Consider the following 25680-nt stretch of genomic DNA (forward strand, 5'->3'; position numbering starts at 1 on the left):
CTGTGTTCTCACTTGTGCTTCAGAAAATTGTGATAACTCTGAGCTCTTGGCAGTATCTTCATTTCTTTATCTCTCACGAGGTAATAAACCTGATACAGGCTTCATCCAGGGCACTCATCCTCAGCTAAAAAGTGCTACCTCTGTCAGGGACATTGTGGTTTGCACATTATGCTGTGATGAATTGTTTCAGCTTCTAATTCACCAACCTGCAAACTGCTTGCTGTCCTCTGTTCTGGGTTATGATCATTCAGTAAAGGTGTTGTTTTTTTTCTTTTGTACCTTTAATTTTGGGGATTATATTCACTGCCTGGGATGACTATAAAGGAAAGTTGTGACCTGTCAGCATGGAGAGGTGAACAGATATGAGGGGGTCCCAAACATTCTGTGCTTTGGAAGGCACATAGTAATGGTAGAAAATCAGTTTGTCCAAATTTGGCTTTTTTTTTTAAAAGAAAAACTTCTTCCCAAGGCCTTGAAAATTATCTGCATGACTTTGTGGTTCTAATTTGCAGCCTGGGGCCTCTATAATTGGTGAGGTCAACGGTCACACTGGAAAGGAGGTCTTTGTTATGTTTCTGTGCACAATATTAATTATAGTCTCTGGTCACATTAGTATTACATAATTCTCAACAATGTTTAGGGGAATTCCTCCCCACATACACTAAAGGAGCCATGTCCTATGATGCATGAAATTTCATACACTGGTGTCATTCTTTATATATATATTTTTAATTGATTTCAGAGGGGAAGGGATCGGGAGAGAGATAGAAACAGTAATGATGAGAGAGAATCATTAATTGGCTGCCTCCTGCATGCCCCCTACTGGGGATCAAGCCTGCAATCCGGCTTGTGCCCCGGATCAGAATTGTACCTGGGACCCTTCTGTCTGCAGGTTGATGCTCTATCAACTGGGACCTAGTGTCATTTTTGTATGACTCTGAGGTTTAAGCATAACCACAAGTATGACAGAAACACTGTATTCATAGGGAGTGGAAAGATTGCAATGAATCATATGAAAAGTGCCTCTTCTCTTTGGTGTTATTGAATCAAATCAATCTTAACACTATGCTTTTTAAAATGTTTTTATTGCTTTTTTAGAGAGAGAGGGAAATGGAGAAACATCAATGATGGGAGAGAATCATTGATCAGTTGCCTCCTGCACGCCCCCTACTGGGATGGAGCTCTGCAACCTGGGCATGTGCCTGACCTGGAATCACACCAGTGATCTCATGGTTCATGGGTCCACGTCCAAGCACTGTACCATGCCATGTGGGCAAACTATTCTTTTTTATTATTGATTATTGACACTATTACAGATGTTCCCAATTTCCCCCGTCTCCATCCCCTTTGCCTCCCTCTATCCTGCCCCCACTGCTTCTATGCCCTCACCACATTATTGTCTATGTCCTTGGGCTATGCATATATGATTATACTTTAAAAATATAGTTTTATTGATTTTAGAGAGAGGGAAGGAGACAGAGAGATAAAAACATCAATGATGAAAGAGAATCACTGATTAGCTGCCTCCTGCACGTACCTCTATCCTAACTGAGAATTGAACCTACAGCCCGTGTATGTTCCCTGACCAGGAATAGAGCCATGACCTCCTGGTTCATAGGTTGCCGCTCAACCATTGAGTCACACCAGCTGCGCTATATTATTTAAAAATTGAAAAAACAATGTATTTATTGTGGCTAGTTTACAGATGTCTCCCATTTTCCCCTGTGCATATATTCTTTGGGGGATCTCTCCCAGTCCTCCCCACGCCCCGCTCCTGGGAGATCTGCCCATCTGTTCCAGTTAACCAGGCCTCTGGCCCCATCTTGTCCTTCCCCAGGACCACTTACTGAACCACAACACCTTTATTCACTAGTGTCATTGGCCTGGATGCTAGCCCTCCCGTTGGCGTTGGAGAAAACTACATTACCCAGAAAGGAATGGGCGCACGTGGGCGGAGCTTACGGGTGTTTTTGGTGTCAGTGCATCTAGTTAGGGCGGGACTTCCACCATCCTCCTCCTGGCGGGCATTTTGACCTCTTCAGTTCAAGGACTCACAGGCCTCAGCCCACTGGACGTGAGTAGGAGGAGGCCTGGGAGGCAGCGTCCTTGCTGTGCGGGGTGTGTGCGAGGCTGGTTGAGCACCAACAGGCTGGGAGTGGGGCCTCCGTGCCTCCGGGACTCCTCTCTGCCCACAGCGTTCCCGCAGCCTGACCCCGTTTAACCCCCCAGCCTTGGGGACCGGCGCCTCTCAGGTGCTGCCGCCCAGGAAGCCGCATCCAGAACAGTGAGTCTCTCCTGGGTGACACAGGGTGTGATGGGGGATGAGGGCCACAGGCTGCAGTGCCACCTTCTAAGAACACGGTGGCGGGGCTGAGGCAGGAGAATTAGGAAAACCCGGGCCTGTTTTGGGTCTAAAGGCAACAAAGACATGAGGTGTGGTTTTGCAGGAGGAGGTTTACTTTCACTCTCAGAACGCTGGGAGCATAGATGGTTGTGAAAAAAGGAGGGACATTTTGTGGGGTAAGATTCTAACTTTTCCTGACATTGCTCAGAGGAAGGACAGATTAGAAGATTGTGGACAAGAAGGTGAAGTCCTGTAAATGGTCAGGTAACTGGCAGGAGTGAGCACTGAGGACTGAGCCCTGAGATAACACAGGCATCTGGAGGGCACCTGGCCTGTGGGCTGGGCAAGAGCACTGAGCAGCCTGAGCCCATAGATCCTGGCGGTGTTTGCCAGGCTCTCAACAGACCATTTTCTTTACAGGAATTCCTACAAATGCAGAATGAGTTGGGTGTACTGGACTGTGAAGATAATTTCAGGGCTTCACACTCTTGTGGCCTCTGAGATGTTGTGTCCAGGGGCTGTCCCGCTGCTCTTGTATCCCTTGGACCTGGGGACTTTGAACAGACACTAAGCCCAGACTCTTAAGGTCATGACTAGGGCTTCCTGTAGTGGACCTTGTATTTAGCAACCAGTGTACTGAGTGGTAGGTCCTGCAGGGCATTGGTTACAGATTGTGCAAAGGCTTGTAGTGAAGAGTGAGCTGATTTAGGAACCGGCAGATACTTAAATAAACATATATATATATATATGTATATATATATATATATATACATATATATATATATATATATGTAGATTTTAGATATAGAAAGGAAGGAAGAGGGAGAGGGACGGAGAAAAACTGATGAGCAAGAAACAAGGATTGCTTGCAGCCTGCACAACCCCTATTGTGGATCCAGCCCACAACCGAGGCATGTGACTTCACCAGTGCATGGTCTATACCAGTGATGGCGAACCTTTTAAGCTCAGCGTGTCAGCATTTTAAAAAACTCTAACTTAACTCTGGTGCCGTGTCACATATAGAAATTTTTTGATCTTTGCTACCATAATAAAACAAAAGATTTATATTTTTGATATTTATTTTATATATTTAAATGCCATTTAACAAAGAAAAGTTAACCAAAAAAATGAGTTCGGGTGTCACCTCTGACACACATGTCATCAGTTCGCCATCACTGGTATATACTCAACCAACTGAGACACATCAGCCAGGACTGTAGATCACTTGAATATAGGAGCCCTGGCCGGTTTATCTCAGTGGATGGAGCGTCAGCCTGTGGACTGAAGGCTCCCATGTTCGATTCTGATCAAGGGCACATGCCCAGGTTGCAGGCTTGATCCTTAGTATACAGCATGCAGGAGGCAGCCAATCAGTGATTCTCTCTCAACATTGATGTTTCTATCTCTCTCGCCCTCTACCTCTCTGAAATCAATAAAAATATATTTTTAAAAATATATAGAAAATCATGGTCAGGTTGGTAACGGTAGTCGTAGCAGCTCAGAAGGGATAGTGTGAGCCTGGGGTCTAGCTTTCCTGCTGGGGCCACTGTAGAAGTTGGGTGTCACAAGATGGCAGAGAGATAGAAGTTGTCATGGGGGAGAGGTAATCATGTTGCAGTGGCCAAGGCCTTTAAAAGATGTGTGGACCTGATATTATTTAGAGGCTGAAGAGTTATTCAAACAAAGTGAGACTAGGGCTGGTACGTATTAACTTCTCTAAACACTCACCAGGATTTTGTTGTGACCTTTGGTGTGGCCCGGTTTTGGAGAGTTGCAGACAGTCTTGTGGATTAGCTTAGAGGCTTGAGTGGTCATCTGTGAAACTCACTGGGCATGGTCAGAACGCCATCGGGTGTGGGACCTGAGTTGCGGGTAAGAGAGAGATGTGGTAAGCCTTCTCTGGACAACAAATGCTGAGTTAACTCAGAGGCCAGGGAGAGCACTATGGGGGCTGGGGCTGAGGGAGTGCAGGTGTGAGCCACGTGTGGAAAATAGTGATGTGCACTTGAAGAGGGAATGTGAATTGATGGCCACAGCCCCCTGACATTGACATATGAGTGAATGATGAGACAGTCCACTTCTGGTGGTGTCTGGATGATCCAATCCAGTAACTTTTAGGGTGATTGCCTGTAAAGAGGGGTGTTTTGGTGCTACATTCTAGGTACAGAGCTTCGTCGCCATTTAAATAACCACCTGCCTTTTGTTGTTGAGGGTGACACACAGATTGATAGGAATGAGATAGCCTATATCAGTATTACCCATGCTTCAAAATCTCCACTGGAATGGGTAAGGGAGAAGGGTAAGGGGTAAGAGATTATGGAGTGGTGAACTATAATTTTGGAAAAAAGTGATTACGAAACTATTTGTCCTCCCCACAGCAAATTTGCATTACCTTTGAAGTTGTGCTTCTGAGAATGAAGCTGTGTGAGAGAAGTGTTGTTGACAGAACTCTGTGCAACAGGTAGTGCAAAGCCATGGCCTCAGTACCTTGCGATTTTAGTCAAGAGGGTGCAGTGTGATGCCATGTATTTGGTGTTTTTGAGAAACAATATGAGGGTATTGCCTGACAAGACCAGTATCAAATCACTCACACTATTTTTATGGCCAGCATCTGTCTTTAACCTATGGTTTTGACACCCACTCTGTTGATAAAAGTCAGTGTGGTGTCCACAGGAGTCCATAGCTCAGGTGTCTTATCTGCCTTTATTATAGTGGGAAGACAAAATGTCAGTAGGAATATAAGAAGACAATGGCTTTCATGGGATGAAGAACTGGTATTTTCTCTGATGTGTGGAGTGGACAGAGCAGATGGATGTGGAGGGTGGGGAGTATGACAGACTAAGAATCTTAGGAGTGAAGCTGATTTGGGCTGTACTGTCTCCATTATGACAGGATATGAAGTTTGAGGACGTGGCCATTATCCTCTCTTAGGAGGAATAGGTGCTCCTTGATGAGGCTCAGAGACTTCTGTACTATGATGTGATGCTGGAAGTGTTTGCACTTGTGTCATCTGTAGGTAAGACCTTGATGCTCTCCCAGTGTCCTGAGGTGATGACCTCTCTTCCTTTATTCCTCAGGGAAAGCTTTCTCTCTCCCACAGTGGGAACATTGGTCTGTGCTAATTTTCCCCACTGCCTTGTCAAATGTGCTGTGGCTGCCAGGTATGAGCTGGATGGAGAGCCCTGAACAAAGGACTCCATGAACATCCCTAACACCTGTTACCTCAAAAAGTAGAGGAAACAGAGAGTCAGGAGTCTTGCAGTGAACTTCATAGGCCCCAGCTTGCACTCTCTGTTCATGGGAGTCTGACAGTGTCCATATGCATGGCTTCAACTTCTGCACTCTTTCTCTGGATAACAGTTCTTTGTGGCAACCTGGGTCATGTTATGGTCTTCACTTACATGAACTATGGGCTGTTCTTTTAAGGCTTTCATTCAATTGTTTGTAATATTCTCTTCCCTGAATACTATAGCAAGCTGTGTAGCTCTGGCCCAGTGATGACTGCTCACCTCTTCATCACCTGTTTCTCTGCACTGGTGCCTCTGCAATCATCTGCAACATTGACATGCACATGTGTTATGAGGTGCACATATGTGGTAATTAGTCCTCGAAACCAGCTACTCCTTTCTTGAATTTTACTTGGAGTAAGACGGAACCAACCTCTTGCTCAGCTTGACCCCTTCCCCAGTCAACAAGCCCTGCTGAATGCTGTTAGTTGAAGGATTAGCTGGAGCTCCATATTCTAATCCATGTGGTGCTTGCCATTTTGTGTGTCGTATTTCTGGCGAGTCCCTTCTGTTTTGTGATCTTCATTAGCCCAGAAAGTTTCAAGAGCCTCTTATTAATCCTTCCTGCACTACTCTGATTTTCAGAGAATTGCATGTACCAACTGTGATGTGTAACACACCTTTGCAATGGGAATTCGCCCTGTCTCCACATTGAACATTCATTTCCTCACCCTTTCTCACTTTTCAAGTTGTTGTCACAACATGGGTGATAAGGAGGCCTGTTCTGGTCAAAGTGTATCTATACAAGGAGAGTCACAGGTCAGGGCTTCTAAGACAGCTCCAGCCACCCAGAAGACCCTTCTGTGTAAGCGGTATTTCTCTGTGTTACAACATATTTTGCACCTGACTGAGTCAGATGTAGCATATTTTAAGCAGAAAGCATTGTGTAGTGATGCACGTGTTGGAGACATCTGTTTCAGTGCAAACCCTCACTGTACTGGGCTGCATATCTGGCACTTCAGCCAGAAAGGGCGCGCTGTGCTGCCTGTTCCTAAAACACATAGATAGGGAGTGGGAGAAAATGGCGGAGGTATAAACGGACGTGTCCTGTGCCTTGTCCTGGAGCAGATAAGGGTGAGCAGCTGAAACGGGTAACATACAGCCCGAATAGGCAGAGGATTTTCAGCTGAGAGACTGTCTGCAGCTGGGAACGACCGAGAACCCCCAGAAAAAAAAGGACGGTTGGAGACTGCGGCTGCAACCTCTCTCGGTGCGCCAGCTCAGCAGCGGAGACTGCGCCATCTTGGGTGGTTGTTTCCCGCATCCAGAGATCAGATACTAACCTGGAAACAGGGGATCTGAAGCAGCGTGACTGTGTGAACTCAGAGGAGCACTGCTTCTTCTCACGGAAAAGTTAGACCTCCCCTAAAGGTGCAGTTTGCTGTTTGGGTTGGAGAGAGGATCGAGCTCGCACCCACGCGGGGCGAAATCTGCGCCCCACAGAGTCCGCAGCCGTTGGGACCAGCGTGACCCACGAGTGGGGAAGGGGCCCCACAGGGCTGTTGGAGAAGGGAACGCTAAAAATAAGCCCATAGCTGGACTGAACGTAAAAAAGCAGCCTGGACTTTGCCGGTGTGATGGCTGCTTGGTGCCAGGGGCGAGTGGGTGCGCGGAGACGGTGCGCAGACCTGGAAGGTGGAGGCTTGCGAATCCGCACACCATATCAGGCTCTTGTTACAGTTCCCCTTAGATCCGTGCATTTGATTATTAAACCCAGTGCATGGCATTCCCCAGTTGGGGTCATTCGCAGAGCCTGTAGGGGAAAGTTCTTTTTGGGGAGCCTGGGAAACAGAGCGGGCAGTAACGTTTAAAGAACCAGCTCTGGGCAGTGGACTTTCCCAAATCCGTTTCAAGTACCATAGAGAAAAAAAAACCCTACTGATAGAGAGGACTTATAGCCTCGGAGGTCAATCCATACACACTGCCACCCAGAGGCATTTCCACGAACTGTCTCTTCTGTGATCACAAATAAATGCAGTCTGGTAAACAAATACAACCTGCCTTAAAATCAGGACTGTGGTTTACGGCATGGAGGGACAGTGTATCGCAGGGAAATTCAACACTCTCCTGAATGCCTGGCAGGACTAAGGCGTGCTAAAAAAAAGAGTAGTGCCAAAACCGTTTTGGCTCAATGGGTAGAGCGTCGGCCTGCGGACTGAAGGCTCCCAGGTTCGATTCCGGTCAAGGGCATGTACCAGGGTTGCGGGCACATCCCCAGTGGGAGATGTGCAGGAGGCGGCTGATCGATGTTTCTCTCTCATTGATGTTTCTAACTCTCTATCTCTCTCCCTTCCTCTCTGTGAAAAATCAATAAAATATATTTTTTTTAAAAAAAAGAAGAGTAGAAGATCTGAAGCACCTTCACTACTGCATATTTTTATATTTTTTTAAAATTCTTTTTTCACCATTTCATTAAGAACCTATTTTATTATTTTTTTTAATTTTTTATCACTTGATTTTACCTTTTTAATTACTACATTTTTTAACCAGTATTATTGCTATCATTTTACCATTTTTTCAAGTGTCATTTTGTTTTTTATTTTTTTTTATTTTTCTTTATTTTATTTTGGGATTAGTGTTCTACACTCTATTTTCATCATTCCTTTAGCATCATTTCTCCCTATCTCACATTTGCCCTTAAGCCAAAACTCTCTTCCTCATTTTTCCCCTTTTATTGTCCTGTTTCTCTTACCCTATTCCTGCTTTAGATTTTCCCTATTCCTTCTTTTTACCCACTGTCTAAATTTCACCCTACTTATATATCTAATTTCCAATCCCTTGCTCTAAATCCATATACACCTCTCTCTTATCTTTCTTCACTATCCAATTTTTTTTCTCTCTCTTGCTATCGTTTTGCTAGTGTTTGCTTGATTTTGAATATATTGGGGTTTTTTCTGCTTGTTTGGGAGATTGTTTTGTTTTTCATTTTCATTTTTCTGTTTTGCTTATTTTTTCTTCCTCTGGTTATTTTTGTGCTTCTGTTTTCCCTTACCTTGCTTGATATTAGTGGTTGTTTCTAGTTTGCATTAATCTCCAGGGATCTGGTGCTGGAATTCATTGAGATTAGTTGCGATTCTCTTAGAGTTTTCTCCCCATACAAGTAGTCTCTTCCCCTCCTCTATTTCATTCTCTCTCTTACTTTTTTTTGGTCTGTTTGTTTTTTTCTTCTCTCCCTTTTCCCAATCTCTTTTCGGCACTCCTTTTTGTTTTTTCTTTTTCTCTTTAATCTTTTTCTCTTTTTTCTTCTTTATGCCCTAATTCTCTTTGCTTGGGTGGTCACCTTTATTTGGGGTTATTAATATCGTGAATACATTTTGTTCAGTGCCTTGTACGTTGTGCCTTGTTGTGTTGTATTTTGTGCCTTTAAATCAACGCAGCAGAGAGAGAACTACATAACCAAACACCTGGAGAAGAGAGATCATGGTGAAACAAAGAACCAACCCACATATGAAAGAAAAACAGGCATCATCAGAAAAGGAAGTAGGGGAGACGGAAGATGGCGGCGATATAGGCAGACGCGTCCCAGGTCGTGTCCCGGAGCAAATGGAGTGAACAGCTGAAACTAGAAACACCCACACCGAATTGGCGAAATTGCTCAGCTGGTGAGACGGTTTGCAGCCGGGAAGAGCAGAATTCCCCTGGAAAGGTCTAAGGCGAGCCACACTGAAGAATAGACGAACCAAGGGACCTTCACTACTGCAATTTTTTTTTCTTTTTTCACCTTTTAACTAAGAAACCAATTTTTTTTCTATTTTTTTCTTTTCTTTGTTTTGCTTCTTTTTTCTATCACCTGATTTTACCCTTTTAATTACTACCTTCTTATTTTAAACCAGTATTATTACTGCTACCATTTTACCATTTTTTAAAGTGCCATTTTATTTTCTCTTTATTTTATTTTGGGATTAGTGTTCTCCATTCTATTTTCATCGTTATATTATTGGTTGATTCTAGTTTGCATTCATCTCCAGGGAGCTGTTGCTGGAATTTGTTGGGATTAATGGCTGTTCTATAGGAGTATTCTCATATAAAAAGTCTCTTCCCCTCTTCCACTTCATTCTCTCTTTTCGCTCTTTTTTTTTTCTTTTCTTTTCTTTTCTTTTCTTTTCTCGCTTTTATTCTCCCCCCTCCTTTTTCCCAATTTCATTTTTGCACTCCTTTTTTTTGGTCCCTACTTTTCTTTTCTTTTTTCTCTTTTATCTTTCTCTCTTCCTTCTTTCCTGTCCCCTAATTCTCTTAATTCGGCTGGTCACCTTTATTTGGGGTTATTAATATTGTGAATATATTTGTGTATAGTGCCTGGTACGTGGTGCATTGTTGTGTTGTATTTTGTGCCTTTAAATCAACACAGCAGGTCCAAGCAACAGCAACCTCCTGAGCACCACACCCTCTGCTGAGGAACAGCAGCTGTACGTGAAACCTCGCCCCACCAGCCAGAAGAGCCACCACAGCTGTGAACAGCACCCACCAGAGGAGCTGCTGCCAACTGAAGAGCAGCTGCTACAGCAACCACACGAAGAGCAACCACAGACCAAGGATTCACTGCCCTCAAGGGAGCACCCACTGAACGACTCAACGTCTAGATATGTCAGTGAGATCAAACATGGGTAGACAAAGAAACCCCCAAAGGAAAGAGAAGGAGGACTCTCCAGAAAAGCAGCTAAGTAATACAGAGGCATGCAACAGGTCAGAAAAAGAATTCAGAATAAGGATCCTAGAGTGCATAAACCGGATGGAGGAAAAAATCGATAACATATGGAAGAAGCTAGAAGAAACAGATGAAAAAATCGATAACATATGGAAGAAGCTAGAAGAAACAGATGAAAAAATCGATAACATATGGAAGAAGCTAGAAGAAACAGATGAAAAAATCAACAACTTAAGTAAGACCCAAGAAGAAATGAAGAGTGATATAGCTGCAATGAAAAACTCCATTGAAAGTATCAACAGTAGACTAGGAGAAGCGGAGGACCGAATTAGTGAATTAGAACACAAGGAAGCAAAACACACCCAAAATGTACTGCAATTGGAGAAAAAAATTAAAAGACAGGAGGAGAGCCTAAGGGAGCTTTGGGACAACATGAAACGAAACAACATACGAATAATAGGAGTACCAGAACAACAGAAGGATGAACAAGGATTAGAAAACCTACTTGAAGAAATAATATCAGAAAACTTTCCGGAGGTGGGGAAGAAAAAAGTCACACAAGCCCAGAGAGTCCCAAACAAGGTGAACCCGAAAAGACCCACACCAAGACACATCATAATCACCATGGCAAATGTTCAGGACAAAGAGAGAATCTTACAGGCTGCAAGAGAGAGACGGAAAGTTACATACAAGGGATCTCCCATTAGACTGTCAAATGATTTCTCAACAGAAACACATCAGGCCAGAAAAGAATGGACTGAAATTTACAAAGTGATGCAAAGCAAAGGACTGAATCCAAGAATACTCTATCCAGCAAGGCTATCATTCAAACTTGAAGGGGAAATAAGAAGCTTCACAGACAAAAAAAGGCTAGGGGAGTTTGTCACCACCAAGCCAGCAATGCAAGGAATGCTAAAGGGACTGGTATAAAAAGAAGAAATAAAAAGCTCAGAAAGAAAACAGCCACACACACACACAAAAAGAAATGGCTACAAACAAGTACCTTTCAATAATAACTTTAAACCTAAACGGACTAAATGCTCCAACCAAAAGACATCACGTGGCTGAATGGATAAAAAAACATGACCCATACATCTGCTGTCTACAAGAAACCCAACTCATTAGAAGGGACTCACACAGACTGAAAGTGAAAGGATGGAAAAATATCTTTCAGGCAAATGGAAAGGAAAAGAAAGCTGGGGTAGCAATACTTATATCGGACAAAATAGACCTCAAAGTGAAGGCCTTAACAAGAGATAAGGAAGGCCACTTCATAATACTAAAGGGATCAATACAACAAGAAGATATAACCCTGGTAAACATATATGCACCCAATGTAGGAGCACCCAAATTCATAAAAAAACTCCTGGAAGATATCAAAGGAGAGATCGACAACAATACAATCATAGTAGGGGACTTTAATACACCATTGACAGCACTGGATAAGTCCTATAGACAAACAATCAGCAAAGATACAGCAATCCTAAATGACTCACTAGATCAGATGGACTTAATAGACATCTTCAGAACACTTCACCCCAAAGCCAAGGAATATACATTCTTCTCAGGTGCTCATGGTACATATTCAAAAATAGACCACATATTGGGTCACAAGCAAAGTATCCCCAAATTCAAGAAGATTGAAATCATAAAAAGCGTCTTCGCAGACCACGATGGCATAATACTAGAAATAAACTACAATAAAAACAACCCAAAACACTCAAACACCTGGAAGCTGAATAGCATGCTATTAAATATTGATTGGGTTACCAATGAGATCAAAGAAGAAATTAAAAACATCCTGGAAACTAATGACAATGAAAACACAACAATCCAAAACCTATGGGACACAATGAAAGCAGTCCTGAGAGGGAAGTTTATAGCTCTACAGGCCTATCTCAAAAAACAAGAAAAAATGGTAGTAAATCATCTAACTCTACAACTCAAAGAATTAGAAAGAGAGCAACAAGAAAACCCCAGAGTGAGCAGAAGGAAGGAGATAATAAAGATTAGAGCAGAAATAAATGACATAGAGACCAAAAAAACAATACAGAAAATCAATGAAACCAAGAGCTGGTTCTTTGAAAGGATAAAGAAGATTGACAAACCTCTAGCCAGACTCACCAAGAAGCAGAGAGAGAGGACCCAAATAAATAAAATCAGAAACGATAGAGGCGAAATAACAACAGACCCCACAGAAATACAAATGATTGTTAAAAAATACTATGGACAGCTCTACTCCAACAAACTAGACAACATGGAGGAAATGGACAAATTCCTAGAAAAATACAACATTCCAAAACTCAATCAGGAAGAATCTAAATATCTCAACAGGCCAATAACTATGGAAGAAATTGAAGCAGTCATCAAAAAGCTTCCATCAAACAAAAGCCCAGGACCAGACGGCTTCACAGGGGAGTTTTACCAAACATTCAAGGAAGAACTAAAACCTATCCTCCTCAGATTACTACAAAAAATTCAAGAGGAAGGAACACTTCCAAGCTCATTCTATGAAGCCAGCATCACCCTAATACCAAAACCAGGTAAAGACAACACAACGAAAGAGAATTACAGGCCAATATCCCTCATGAACATAGATGCCAAAATCCTCAACAAAATCTTAGCAAATCGGATCCAGCAGTACATCAGAAAGATCATACACCATGACCAAGTAGGATTTATCCCAGGGATGCAAGGATGGTACAATATCCGCAAATCAATAAACGTGATACATCACATAAACAAATTGAAAGAAAAAAACCACATGGTCATATCAATTGATGCAGAAAAAGCATTTGACAAAATTCAACACCCATTTTTGATAAAAACTCTCAGCAAGGTGGGAGTAGAAGGATCATACCTCAACATAATAAAAGCCATATATGACAGGCCCACAGCCAACATCATACTCAACGGACAAAAACTAACACCATTTCCCCTAAGAACAGGAACAAGACAGGGATGCCCCCTCTCACCACTCCTGTTCAACATAGTACTGGAAGTGTTAGCCATTGCAATTCGGCAAGAAGAAGAAATAAAAGGCATCCAAATTGGAAAAGAGGAAGTAAAACTGTCCTTATTTGCAGACGACATGATATTATACATACAAAACCCTAGAGATTCCATCAAAAAGCTACTAGACTTAATACATGAATTTGGCAATGTAGCAGGATACAAAATTAACCCCAATAAATCTGAGGCATTTCTATACACCAATAGTGAACTTTCAGAAAGAGAGATTATAAAAACAATCCCGTTTACCATTGCACCAAAAAAATTAAGCTACCTAGGAATAAACTTAACTAAAGAGGTAAAAGACCTCTACTCAGAAAACTACAGGACGTTGAAAAAAGACATAGAAGAAGACATAAACAGATGGAAGAACATACCGTGTTCATGGATTGGTAGAATCAACATCATTAAAATGTCCATACTACCCAAAGCAATCTATAAATTCAACGCACTTCCCATTAAAATACCAACAGCATACTTCAGAGATCTAGAACGAACTTTCCAAAAATTCATCTGGAATAAAAAAAGACCCCGAATAGCTGCAGCAATCCTGAAAAAGAACAAAGTAGGTGGGATCTCAATACCAGATATCAAGTTGTATTACAAAGCCACTGTTCTCAAAAGTGCCTGGTACTGGCACAAGAATAGGCATACAGATCAATGGAATAGAATAGAGAGCCCAGAAATCGGCCCGAACCAATATGCTCAATTAATATTTGACAAAGGAGGCAAGAACATACAATGGAGCCAAGATAGTCTCGTCAATAAATGGTGTTCGGAAAATTGGACAGATATATGCAAGAAAATGAAACTAGACCACCAACTTACACCATATACAAAAATAAACTCAAAATGGATAAAGGACTTAAATGTACGACAGGATACCATAAAAATTCTAGAAGAATCCAAAGGCAAGAAAATTTCAGACATATGCCGAAGCAATTTCTTCACTGATACAGCTCCTAGGGCACTTGAAACTAAAGAAAAAATGAACAAATGGGACTACATCAAAATAAAAAGCTTCTGCACAGCAAAAGAAACCATCAACAAAACAACGAGAAAACCCACTGTGTGGGAAAACATATTTGCCAATGACATATCTGATAAGGGCCTAATCTCCAAAATTTATAGGGAACTCATACAACTTAACAAAAGGAAGATAAACAATCCAATCAAAAAATGGGCAAAGGACCTAAATAGACACCTTTCAAAAGAGGACATTCAGAAAGCCAAGAGACATATGAAAACATGCTCAAAGTCGCTAATCATCCGAGAGATGCAAATCAAAACAGCAATGAGGTACCATCTCACACCTGTCAGACTGGCTATCATCAACAAATCAACAAACGACAAGTGCTGGAGAGGTTGTGGAGAAAAAGGAACATTTGTGCACTGCTGGTGGGAATGCAGACTGGTGCAGCCACTATGGAAGACAGTATGGAGTTTCCTTAAAAAACTGAAAATGGAACTCCCATTTGACCCTGTGATCCCACTTCTAGGAATATATCCCAAGAAACCAGAAACAGCAATCAGAAAGGATATATGCACCCCTATGTTCATAGCAGGACAATTCACCATAGCTAAGATCTGGAAACAGCCTAAGTGCCCATCAGTAGATGAATGGATTAGAAAACTGTGGTACATTTACACGATGGAATACTATGCTGCTGTAAAAAGGAAGGAACTCTTACTATTTGCAACGTCATGGATGGAACTGGAGAGCATTATGCTAAGTGAAATAAGCCAGTCAATAAAGGAAAAATACCACATGATCTCACTCATTCATGGACAATAGAGACCATTATAAACTTTTGAACAATAATAGATACAGAGGCAGAGCTGCCTCAAACAGATTGTCAAACTGCAGCGGGAAGGCCGGGGAGGGTTGTGGTGCAGGAGGTAGGAGGGTAAGAGATCAATTAAGGACTTGTGTGCATGCATATAAGCATAACCAATGGACATAAGACACTGGGGGATAGGGGAGGCTAGGGGACTGTCTAGGGCGGGGGGATAAAATGGACACATATGTAATACCCTTTGTAATACTTTAAGCAATAAATAAATAAAATAAAATAAAATAAAAGTATGGGCCCTCAAAAAAAAAAAAAAGAAGTAAACGAAATGGAGGCAAGCAACCTGTCAGAGAAAGAAATCAGAGAAATCGCCATAAGGTGGATGAAAAGAATGTAAGACAAATTCAACAATATGTGTAGGAACCAAGAGGAAATGAAGAAGAACCAAGAGGAAATGAAGAGAAACCAAGAAGAAATTAAAAATGATATCACTGCTATAAAGAACTCCATAGAAAGCATCAACAGTAGACTAGAAGAAGCAGAGGACCGCATCAGCGAAGTAGAAGACAAGGTAGGAAAAAATACCCAAAGAGAACAGCTTCTAGAAAAAAAAAAATTAAAAAGCAGGAGGAGAGCCTAAGAAAACTCTGTGACAACACTAAACGAAACATCATCCGAATAATAGGGGTGCCAGAAGGAGAGGAAACTGAGCAAGGCGTAGGAAACCTGTTTGAAAAAATAGTAACAGAAAATTTCCCTGATATAGGGAAGAAAAAACTCACACAAATCCAAGAAGCTCACAGAGTCCCAAACAAAATGAACCCGAAAAGAACAACGCCAAGGCACATAATAATTAAATTGGCAAATACCAACGACAAAGAAAGAATCTTAAAAGCAGCCAGGGAGAGACAGAAAGTTACCTACAAAGGATCCCCCATCAGACTAGCTACCGATTTCTCAACAGAAACACATCAGGCAAGAAGGAAATGGAATGAAATATACAAAGTCATGCAAAGGAAGGGTCTGAATCCAGGAATGCTGTACCCAGTGAGGCTATCAATCAAAATTGAGGGTCAAATCAGGAGCTTCACAGGCAAAAACAGTCTACGGGAGTTTATTACAACCAAGCCAGCAATGCAAGAAATGCTAAAGGGTCTGCTGTAAATAGAAAAAAATAGGAAACAAAGAAGGAACACAGCGGTAAAGAACAAAAATGGCGACTAACAAGTTTCTATCAATAATAACTTCAAATGTAAATGGATTAAATTCCCCAGTCAAAAGGCATAGGGTAAATGAGTGGATAAGAAAACATGACCCATATATCTGCTGACTACAGGAAACCCAACTCAGAAAAAAAGACGCACACAGACTGATGGTGAAGGGATGGAAAAAGGTTTTTCAGGCCAATGGAAGTGAAAAAAATGCCGGGGTAGCAATACTTATATCTGACAAATTAGATCTCAAAGTGAATGACATAAAAAGAGATAAAGAAGGCCACATCATAATACTAAAAGGAGCAGTCCAACAAGAAGAAATAACTCTGGTAACTATATATGCACCCATTATAGGTGCACCCAAATACGTAAGAAATCTTCTGGAGGAGATCAAGGGAGAGATTGACAGCAATACAATCATAGTGGGGGACCTTAACACCCCATTATCCCACTGGACAAATCCTCTAAACAGAAACTCAGCAAAGAAACATCAATCCTAAATGACTCACTAGATCAGATGGGATTAATTGACATCTTCAGAGCATTTCACCCCAAAGCCAGAGAATATACATTCTCCTCAAGTGCACATTTGTCATCTTCAAAGATAGACTATATATTGGGTCACAGACAAAGTCTCTTCAAATTCAAGAAAATTGAGATCATATCAAGCATCTTCTCAGACCATAAAGGCATAAAACTGGAAATTAACTACAACAAAAACAATCCAGAAAAATCAAACACATGGAGACTAAATAGCATGCTGTTAAACAACGAATGGGTTACAGCGAGATCAAAGAAGAAATAAAAAACATGATGGCAACAAATGACAATGAAAACACAACAATCCAAAACCTAAGGGACACAGTGAAAGCAGTCTTCAGAGGGAAGTTCATAGCTCTACAAGCCTACTGCAAGAAACAAGAAACGATGAGAATAAATGACCTAACTCTACAACTCAAAGAGTTAGAAAGAGAGCAACAAAAAAAAGCCCACTGTAAGCAGAAGATGGGAAATAACAAAGATCAGAGCGGAAATAAATGACATAGAGACAAAAAAAAAACAATACGAAAGATCAACAAAACCAAGAGTTGGTTCTTTGAAAGGATGAACAAGATTGATACACCTCTAGCCAGGATCACCAAGAAACAAAGAGAGTTGACCCAAATAAACAAAATCAGAAATGAAAGAGGAGAAATAACAACAGACCCCATAGAAATACAAAGGATTGTTAGAAAATACTATGAACAACTCTACTCCAACACACTAGACAACCTGGAGGAAATGGACATATTCCTAGAAAAATACAACCTTCCAAAACTTAACCAGGAAGAATCTAAAAATCTCAATACGCCAATAACTATGGAGGAAATCGAAGCAGTAATCAAAAAGCTTCCAGCAAACAAAAGCCCGGGGCCAGATGGCTTCACAGGGGAGTTTTACCAAACATTCAAGGAAGACCTAAAACCTATCCTCCTCAGATTATGTCAAAAGATCCAAGAGGAAGGAACACTTCCCAGCTCATTCTATGAAGCCAATATCACCCTAATCCCAAAACCAGATAAAGACAGTACAATGAAAGAGAATTATAGGCCAATATCCCTCATGAACATAGATGCCAAAATCCTCAACAAAATCCTAGCAAATCAGATCCAGCAGTACATCAAAAAGATCATACACCATGACCAAGTAGGATTTATCCCAGGGATGCAAGGATGGTACAATATCCGCAAATCAATAAATGTGATACATCACATAAACAAATTGAGAGAAAAAAACCACATAGTCATATCAGTTGATGCGGAGAAAGCATTTGACAAAATCCAACACCCTTTCTTGATAAAAACTCTCAGCAAGATAGGAATTGAAGGATATACCTCAACATAATAAAAGCCATATATGACAAACCCACAGCCAACATCATAGTTAATGGACAAAAACTAAAACCATTCCCCCTAAAAACAGGAACAAGACAGGGATGCCCCCTCTCACCACTCCTGTTCAACATAGTAATGGAAGTACTAGCCATTGCGATCAGACAAGAAGAAGAAATAAAAGGCATCCAAATTGGAAAAGAAGAAGTAAAACTGTCCTTATTTGCAGATGACATGATACTGTACATACAGAACCCTAAAGACTCCATCAAAAAATTATTAGACTTAATAAATGAATTCGGCAATGTAGCAGGATACAAAATTAAAGCTAAGAAATCCATGCCATCTCTTTACATCAATAGTGAACTTACAGAAAGTGAAACTACAGAAGCAATCCCATTTACCATTGCTCCAAAAAAATTAAAATACCCAGGAATAAACTTAACTAAGGAGGTAAAAGACTTATATGCCAAAAACTACAAGACACTGAAAAAAGAGGTAGAGGAAGACATAAACAGATGGAAGAATATACCGTGTTCATGGATTGGTAGAATCAGCATCATCAAAATGTCTATACTACCCAAAGCAATTTATAGATTCAATGCAATCCCCATTAAATTACCAACGGCATATTTCACAAATCTAGAACGAACGTTCCAAAAATTCATCTGGAATAAGAAAAGACCCCGAATAGCTGCAGCAATCCTGAGAAAGAACAAAGTAGGTGGGATCTCAATACCAGATATCAAACTGTATTACAAAGCCACTGTTCTTAAAACAGCTTGGTACTGGCACAAGAACAGACACGTAGATCAATGGAATAGAATAGAGACCCCAGAAATCGACCCAAACCACTATGCCCAATTAATATTTGACAAAGGAGGCAAGAGCATACAATGGAATGGAGACAGTCTCTTCAATAAATGGTGTTGGGATAATTGGACAGATACATGGAAAAAGATGAAACTACACCACCAACTCAGACCATACACAAAAATAAACTCAAAATGGATAAAAGACTTAAACGTAAGGCGGGAAACCATAAAAATACTAGAGGAATCCACAGGCAGCGAAATCGCAAACATATGCTGAAGAAATTTATTCTCTGATAATGCTCCTAGGGCAATGGAAACTAAAGAGAAAATAAACAAATGTGAATACATCAAAATAAAAAGCTTTTGCACAGCAAAGGAAACCATCACCAAAACAACAAGAAGACCCACTACATGGGACAACATATTTGCCAATGATACCACCGATAAGGGTTTAATTTCCAACATTTACAGGGATCTTATGAAACTTAACAAAAGGAAGATAAACAATCCAATAAAAAAATGGGCAACGGACCTAGATAGACACTTTTCGAAAGAGGACATACAGAAGGCCGAAAGACATATGAAAACCTGCTCAAAGTCACTAATTATACAAGAGATGCAAATCAAAACGACAATGCGTTATCATCTCACACCTGTCAGAATGGCTATCATCAAACAACAAGTGTTGGAGGGGATGTGGAGAAAAAGGAACCCTTCTGCACTGCTGGTGGGAATGCAGACTGGTGCAGCCACTGTGGAGAACAGTATGGAGCTACCTCAGAAAACTACAAATGGAACTCCCATTTGACCCATTGTTCCCACTACTAGGAATATATCCCAAGAAACCAGAAAAACCAATCAGAAAGGATATATGCACCCCTATGTTCATAGCAGCACAATTCACCATAGCTAAGATTTGGAAACAGCCTAAGTGCCCATCAGCAGATGAGTGGATTAGAAAACTGTGGTACATATACACAATGGAATACTATGCTGTGGTAAAAAAAAAAAAAAAAAGAACTCTTGCCTTTGCAATAGCATGGATGGAACTGGAGAGCATTATGCTAAGTGAAATAAGCCAGTCAGATAAAGATAAATACCACATGATCTCACTCATTTGTGGATTATAGAGAACAACATAGACTGATGAAAAGGGACAGACCCAAAGACTGAGAAACAGCAATCAGGCTATCAATCCCCAGAAGGAAAGTAGGGGAGGGCCGGCTGGGCTGTGAAAATTCAGTTCCTCAATGTTAGCTGGATTCTCTTCGCCTTTATCTCAAACCAGGTAATAACGAATCTCAGCTTTCCAGCCACCCTGCCAACCACCAGCACCTTTCCCTGAGATTCTATTGCCTACAACTAACCATTCCTGGTAAAAATTTACCCAGCAGTTAATCTCTTGGAACAATATTTAATGGTGGCTCCAGGTTAACTGAGAAAATAGGCAAGAATAGAGGGAGTGCGGGGCGCCGCAGCCGCTCCTCCCCTGGGTTCCGTCTCCAGGGCTGGCGACCACGGCGGCAGAGCAGCGGGAGCCGGCAGCCGAGCTCCGCCAGCAGTTGGGAGGGCAGCGCCCGCGCCTCGCGCCTCTGCGGTGTCATGGGCCCCCTCCCCGGCCTCAGCGGGCACCCGCCGCGGGAACCCCCGGGCCTCCTTGCGACCGCACCAGCGAGCGAGGCGGACTCCGAGAGCACCCCGAGGCGGGCGGCACGCTCTGCTTCCTCAATGGCTGCGTGCCCCTCTCGCATCAGGTGGCCTGGCACTTGTACGGGAACGACAAAGTGGGTATCTTGCAACATCCAGATGGCACAGTTTTGAAACAGCTACAGCCACCTCCAAGGGGCCCAAGAGAGTTAGAATTCTATAATATGGTAAGTGAGGTTTATGCTGCTGATTGTACCGATGGTGTTCTTTTAGAGCTACGAAACTATTTGCCAAAATATTACGGTATCTGGTCACCTCCCACTGCACCAAATGATTTATACCTAAAACTGGAAGATGTGACCCATAAATTTAATAAGCCCTGTATAATGGATGTAAAGATAGGGCGAAAAAGCTATGATCCTTTTGCCTCATCTGAGAAGATTCAGCAACAGGTCAGCAAGTACCCATTAATGGAAGAGATTGGGTTCTTGGTGCTTGGCATGGGGGTTTATCATGTTCATTCTGATAGCTACGAGACACAAAACCAGCACTATGGAAGAAGCTTAACAAAAGAAACTCTAAAGGAAGGCGTTTCCAGGTTTTTTCATAATGGATTCTGCTTAAGAAAACATGCTGTTGCTGCCAGTATTCAGAAGATTGAGAGAATTCTGCAGTGGTTTGAAAGCCAGAAGCAGCTTAACTTTTATGCAAGTTCATTACTGTTTGTTTATGAAGGTTCATCTCATCCAACTACTACAAAATCAAATGACAGAACTTTGGCAGAAAAGTTTTTGTCCAAAGGACAACTCTCGGACACAGACGTACTGGAGTATAATAATAACTTTCAAGTGTTAAGTTCCACAACAAATGGAAAAATAGAGGCTTCAGTAGGCAAAAGCTTGTCCAAGATGTATGCACGTCACAGAAAAATGTATTCAAGAAAGCATCACAGTCAGACTTCATTGAAAGTTGAAAATATAGAGCAAGACAATGGGTGGAAAAGCTTGTCACAGGAACATTTAAATTGAAATGTACTTTCCCAACTGGAAAAAGTTTTCTACCATCTTCCCACTGGTTGCCAAGAGATTGCGGAAGTCGAAGTGCGAATGATAGATCCTGCTCATGTTTTCCCTAGCAACACAATAGATGAGGGATATGTTTATGGACTGAAGAATTTAATAACTGTACTTCAGAGTATTTTGGACAATTGAATCCTTTGCTGCAGTCTTTTTAAGGGGTGGGGCAATCATTGTGAAAAGCAGCAGTCAGTATCTCTGCACTTGTAATGCTATGTAAACAATTTGTATTGTGAGTCGGTGAAGGGACAGAATGGAACTTGAAAGAACTGAGCAGAAATACACCCTCCTCCCTCTTCAAGGACGAAACAGAGACATACTCTTCTCCCTCTCCTCTATCTTGTCTTGCAAGGCTGGGCCCTCAGCCCAAGCTGCCGCCCCCCCCCCCCCCCGAGAGTGACCACAAGAATGCTGGTATTGTCCTAACTCTCCCAACCACCCAAGTGGACCAATGAAGCTCCAGAAATGTAGCTAAGGTCCCAATAAGGCTATAGTGGAGGACGGCTCCAACCTTCAGAATGTGATGGTCACTTCCTGACCCTTATGCTGTAAAACCCTGACCAATCTCTGTAACTCACGTCACCCCTAAAGCCCACCCCAAATAGCTAGCCTTATATAACCTCTGTTCTCCTGAGACACGCTCTCTCGCCTCACCGCTGCGCCAGATAGAGGCTGGGAGCCAATTCTAGAATTGATCAATAAAGACTCGTTGCTTTTGCATCGGAGGAGGCTCCCTGGTGGTGGATTGTTGGGGACCCCGAACTCTGGGCATAACATCGGCATTTTATTTGTCTTTACACTTTTGGTAGAAGGGTTAACTTTTTTATAATCTTACTCAGGAAAACAAATTATTTGTTCATTAGAAAACTATGAAGAATAAAGAAACTTTGGAATGTTAAAAAAAAAAAAGAAGAAAGAGAAGCTATGCAAATAATACCCAGTCACAAATAGAACCAGAAAGCTGCCTGTTGGTACACTGCTACCGCTGCCACTGAGCACAGAGACTGCAGTTTGCTCTGTTGTCACCCCTGGTATTCAATACTAGATCCAAAGGTTGGCAACACAGACACTGTTGTGCCTGCCAACTGGCTGCCGCTGCCACTGACACCAGAAAGAAATCTCCACTGTCCTTGTTTCTTTGTGTCATTAGTTTCAAATTCAAAATCCCAGATGAGTGCATCTGATTGGCAGAGTCTAAGACAAGTGCCTACATCCCAGCTGGCAGAGGAGCTAGAATATTAGGTGTCTGTTCATTTCAACTTCTCTTGGGAGAGGCAAGGCATCCCTCAAATACCAAGTGGGTTCAAATGCTGAACATCAATCATTACAAGTGTTCATTACACATATAATGCTCTGGCAAATGCCACAGGCTGGAATAGTTGCACACAGTGCTGTTTTGGTTTTTAGCACAGTGCCTATCTCACAGCAGGCACTAAATAAATAGCAATTGCTATGCATACTGTTATAAAGCTATCATAATTACTATCATATTCATGGTCATTATCACTACAAAATATCAACCTAAGGGATCAATAGATAAGGAATAATCAAGATAATGAAAGTCCCAAGTAGACTGTAGAGACCAATGACAAAGAGGCCTAGATGGCCCCTTCTGATGCCATGATACTATATAAGAGTTTCCAGAAATTAGGTACAACCCCAGGGATAGGGAGAAATTCTAAATGGACTAAAATTGATGGATCAGAGACTCAAAACAGAAAATAAGTTGTTATAGAAAATCCATTAGAGGTATATTTCTTGCATACTTAATTATAGGCTGATATTTATACATCCTACAACATTTTCAGGTGCACTATACCAGTCAAGCAAGGTGCCTGTATAACACTTCAGAGGACCTGCCACAGCCATTGTCCTTTCTATAAGAGTCTATGGGTTCTTTACACATTGGCTACCATGCATACCAGATTGCCTTACCCCTATGCAATGTGGCTTTTCTGCTTCTCCCCTAAGTTAAATCTACTCCAAATCCTTGAATCTAAACGATCCTTTTAACTTGCTTTGTGGTGGAAGTGATGTTATTTGAGTTCTGAAGCCTAAGCCTACAGGCGCCTTGCGATATCTGCTTTACCCTCTTGAAATGTTGCCCTAAGAACATTAAATTATGAAGAAGCTTGGGGTTAAAGACAACATGGAAAGAGGCTAAGCCATTCCATTTGTCCCAGCTGAATCCATTTCATGCAACCTACATGAGTGAGTCCAGGCAAGATAAGCAGAACTGCCCAAAATCATCCTATCCAATAAAAAGGGAGTATGCTAATTGACCCTCACACCATCGCAAAGAAGGCAGCACCCACAGCCAATAAGGATGGAATATGCTAATTGACTGCCATGCCCTCAAAGATGGTGGCACCCACAGCCACAAGATGGCAGCGCCCAGTTCCCTCAGCCCTGCCAGTGCGCCTGTCTCCGGAGTCCCCCAGTCCCCTCAGCCCCCCAGCCGCCCAGGGCTGGCCCGAGGTGCAGGCAAGCCTCGGATGGCAGCTGCCCAGCTACCCAGGGCCACCTGAGGCTCAGGTAACCAGGGCCGGCCAAGGCTTGCGCTGCCGGCAGTGGCAGCAGCAGAGGTGTGATGGGGCATCACCTTCCCCTGATCACCGGGTTGCCTCCCGCCCCTGAGAGCTCCCAGACTGTGAGAGGGGGCAGGCCAGGCTGAGGGCCCCCTCCAGTGCATGAATTTTCATGCACCAGGCCTCTAGTAAAATCATAAGAAATAACACATTGTAATTGTTTAAAACTACATTTGGGGTTGTTTATTATTGCCCAACCACCATGTAAGCTGGTCTAGCCTAAAGGTAAATAAGGGGCCATACCAGAGGAGAATCAAAGGACCCAGTTGATTGCCAGTGCCAACTGTGAGACATCTGAGTGGGCTCCTTTTGAACCCTCCAACTTCCAACAGAACACAGCAACATGACTAAGGTCATGTAAAAGCAGCAGGAAAGCCCAGTCAGTCTACAGAAACTTGAAAAGTCATAAATCCTTGACTCCTCTCTTTCTCTTACTCCCATTTACCCATTGGCAAATCCTGCCAGCTTTACCTTCAAATACATGCTGAATCTGATCACTTCTCATCAGCTCTATCACTACTGGTCCAAGTTACCATCATCTCCTGCATGGCTTATAAAATGACCTCCTAACAAGTCTTTCTGGAATGACTAAAATACTGCACATCTTGATTGTTGTGTTGATACATGACTGTGTACATTTATCGAAACTTATTAAAAGGTGGATTTTACTTGAAATTATAAATCAATAATCTTGACTGTTTAGAGTAACCCCCCAAGCTTTCATTTTCAAACACAGTACAATGAATCCATGTTAAACCAACTGCATTTTTCTAGGACAAGTGCAAAACAATCTTCAGTATGAAATAGAGAAAAACCTGCTGTAGAAACATCAGCATTTACTCTAAACAAACAAATGCATGTACAAGTCACACTATTTCTGAGAAGCTTATAGAACCAGCTATAATTATAATAAATATACTCAGGGAGAAAACTTAATGTGATATTCCAGGCAAAAATCTCTTTATGAAGTGACCCTGTATATCAGAAAGCAACTCAAGAAGCAGTTACTATGATCAGCTGGTGTTCTCATATTGTTTGCTTTACCGATGAAGGGACTGATATGCAGAGGATAGATATCAACTCTTGACATACTTGCAGTATGTATTCGAGAAAGGATTAACCACTTGTTTTCTTAAACTAAAACCCATGCAGAGACTGCAACTTGTCTCTCAATATCTACCCCACCTCCATTCCCTTCTGGATGGCAAGGTACCCAGCTTCTCTTATAGCTTCAGGTGGCCAATGATATACAAATAAGGGTTGTGAGACTTTTAGAAAAGCTCCTTCAAAAGGGAACACAATTGTGGCATGTAACTTTTTGGCATTTTCCTTTCCACGCTATTCTTTGATGGGAGAAACTGTCTCTCAGTTCTGTGAGCTGCTCTAGC

At 42.0% G+C, this 25680-nt stretch overlaps 1 pseudogene; it reads left to right on the plus strand.

Annotated features, from left to right (window-relative positions):
* LOC132223042 (inositol polyphosphate multikinase-like) overlaps positions 1-21939 on the plus strand; it is a 55659-nt pseudogene extending 33720 nt beyond the window's left edge.
* Positions 21940-25680: the final 3741 nt, after the last annotated feature.

Source organism: Myotis daubentonii, chromosome 21 (assembly GCF_963259705.1).
Source record: "Myotis daubentonii chromosome 21, mMyoDau2.1, whole genome shotgun sequence".
NCBI classification, from domain to species: Eukaryota; Metazoa; Chordata; class Mammalia; order Chiroptera; family Vespertilionidae; genus Myotis; species Myotis daubentonii.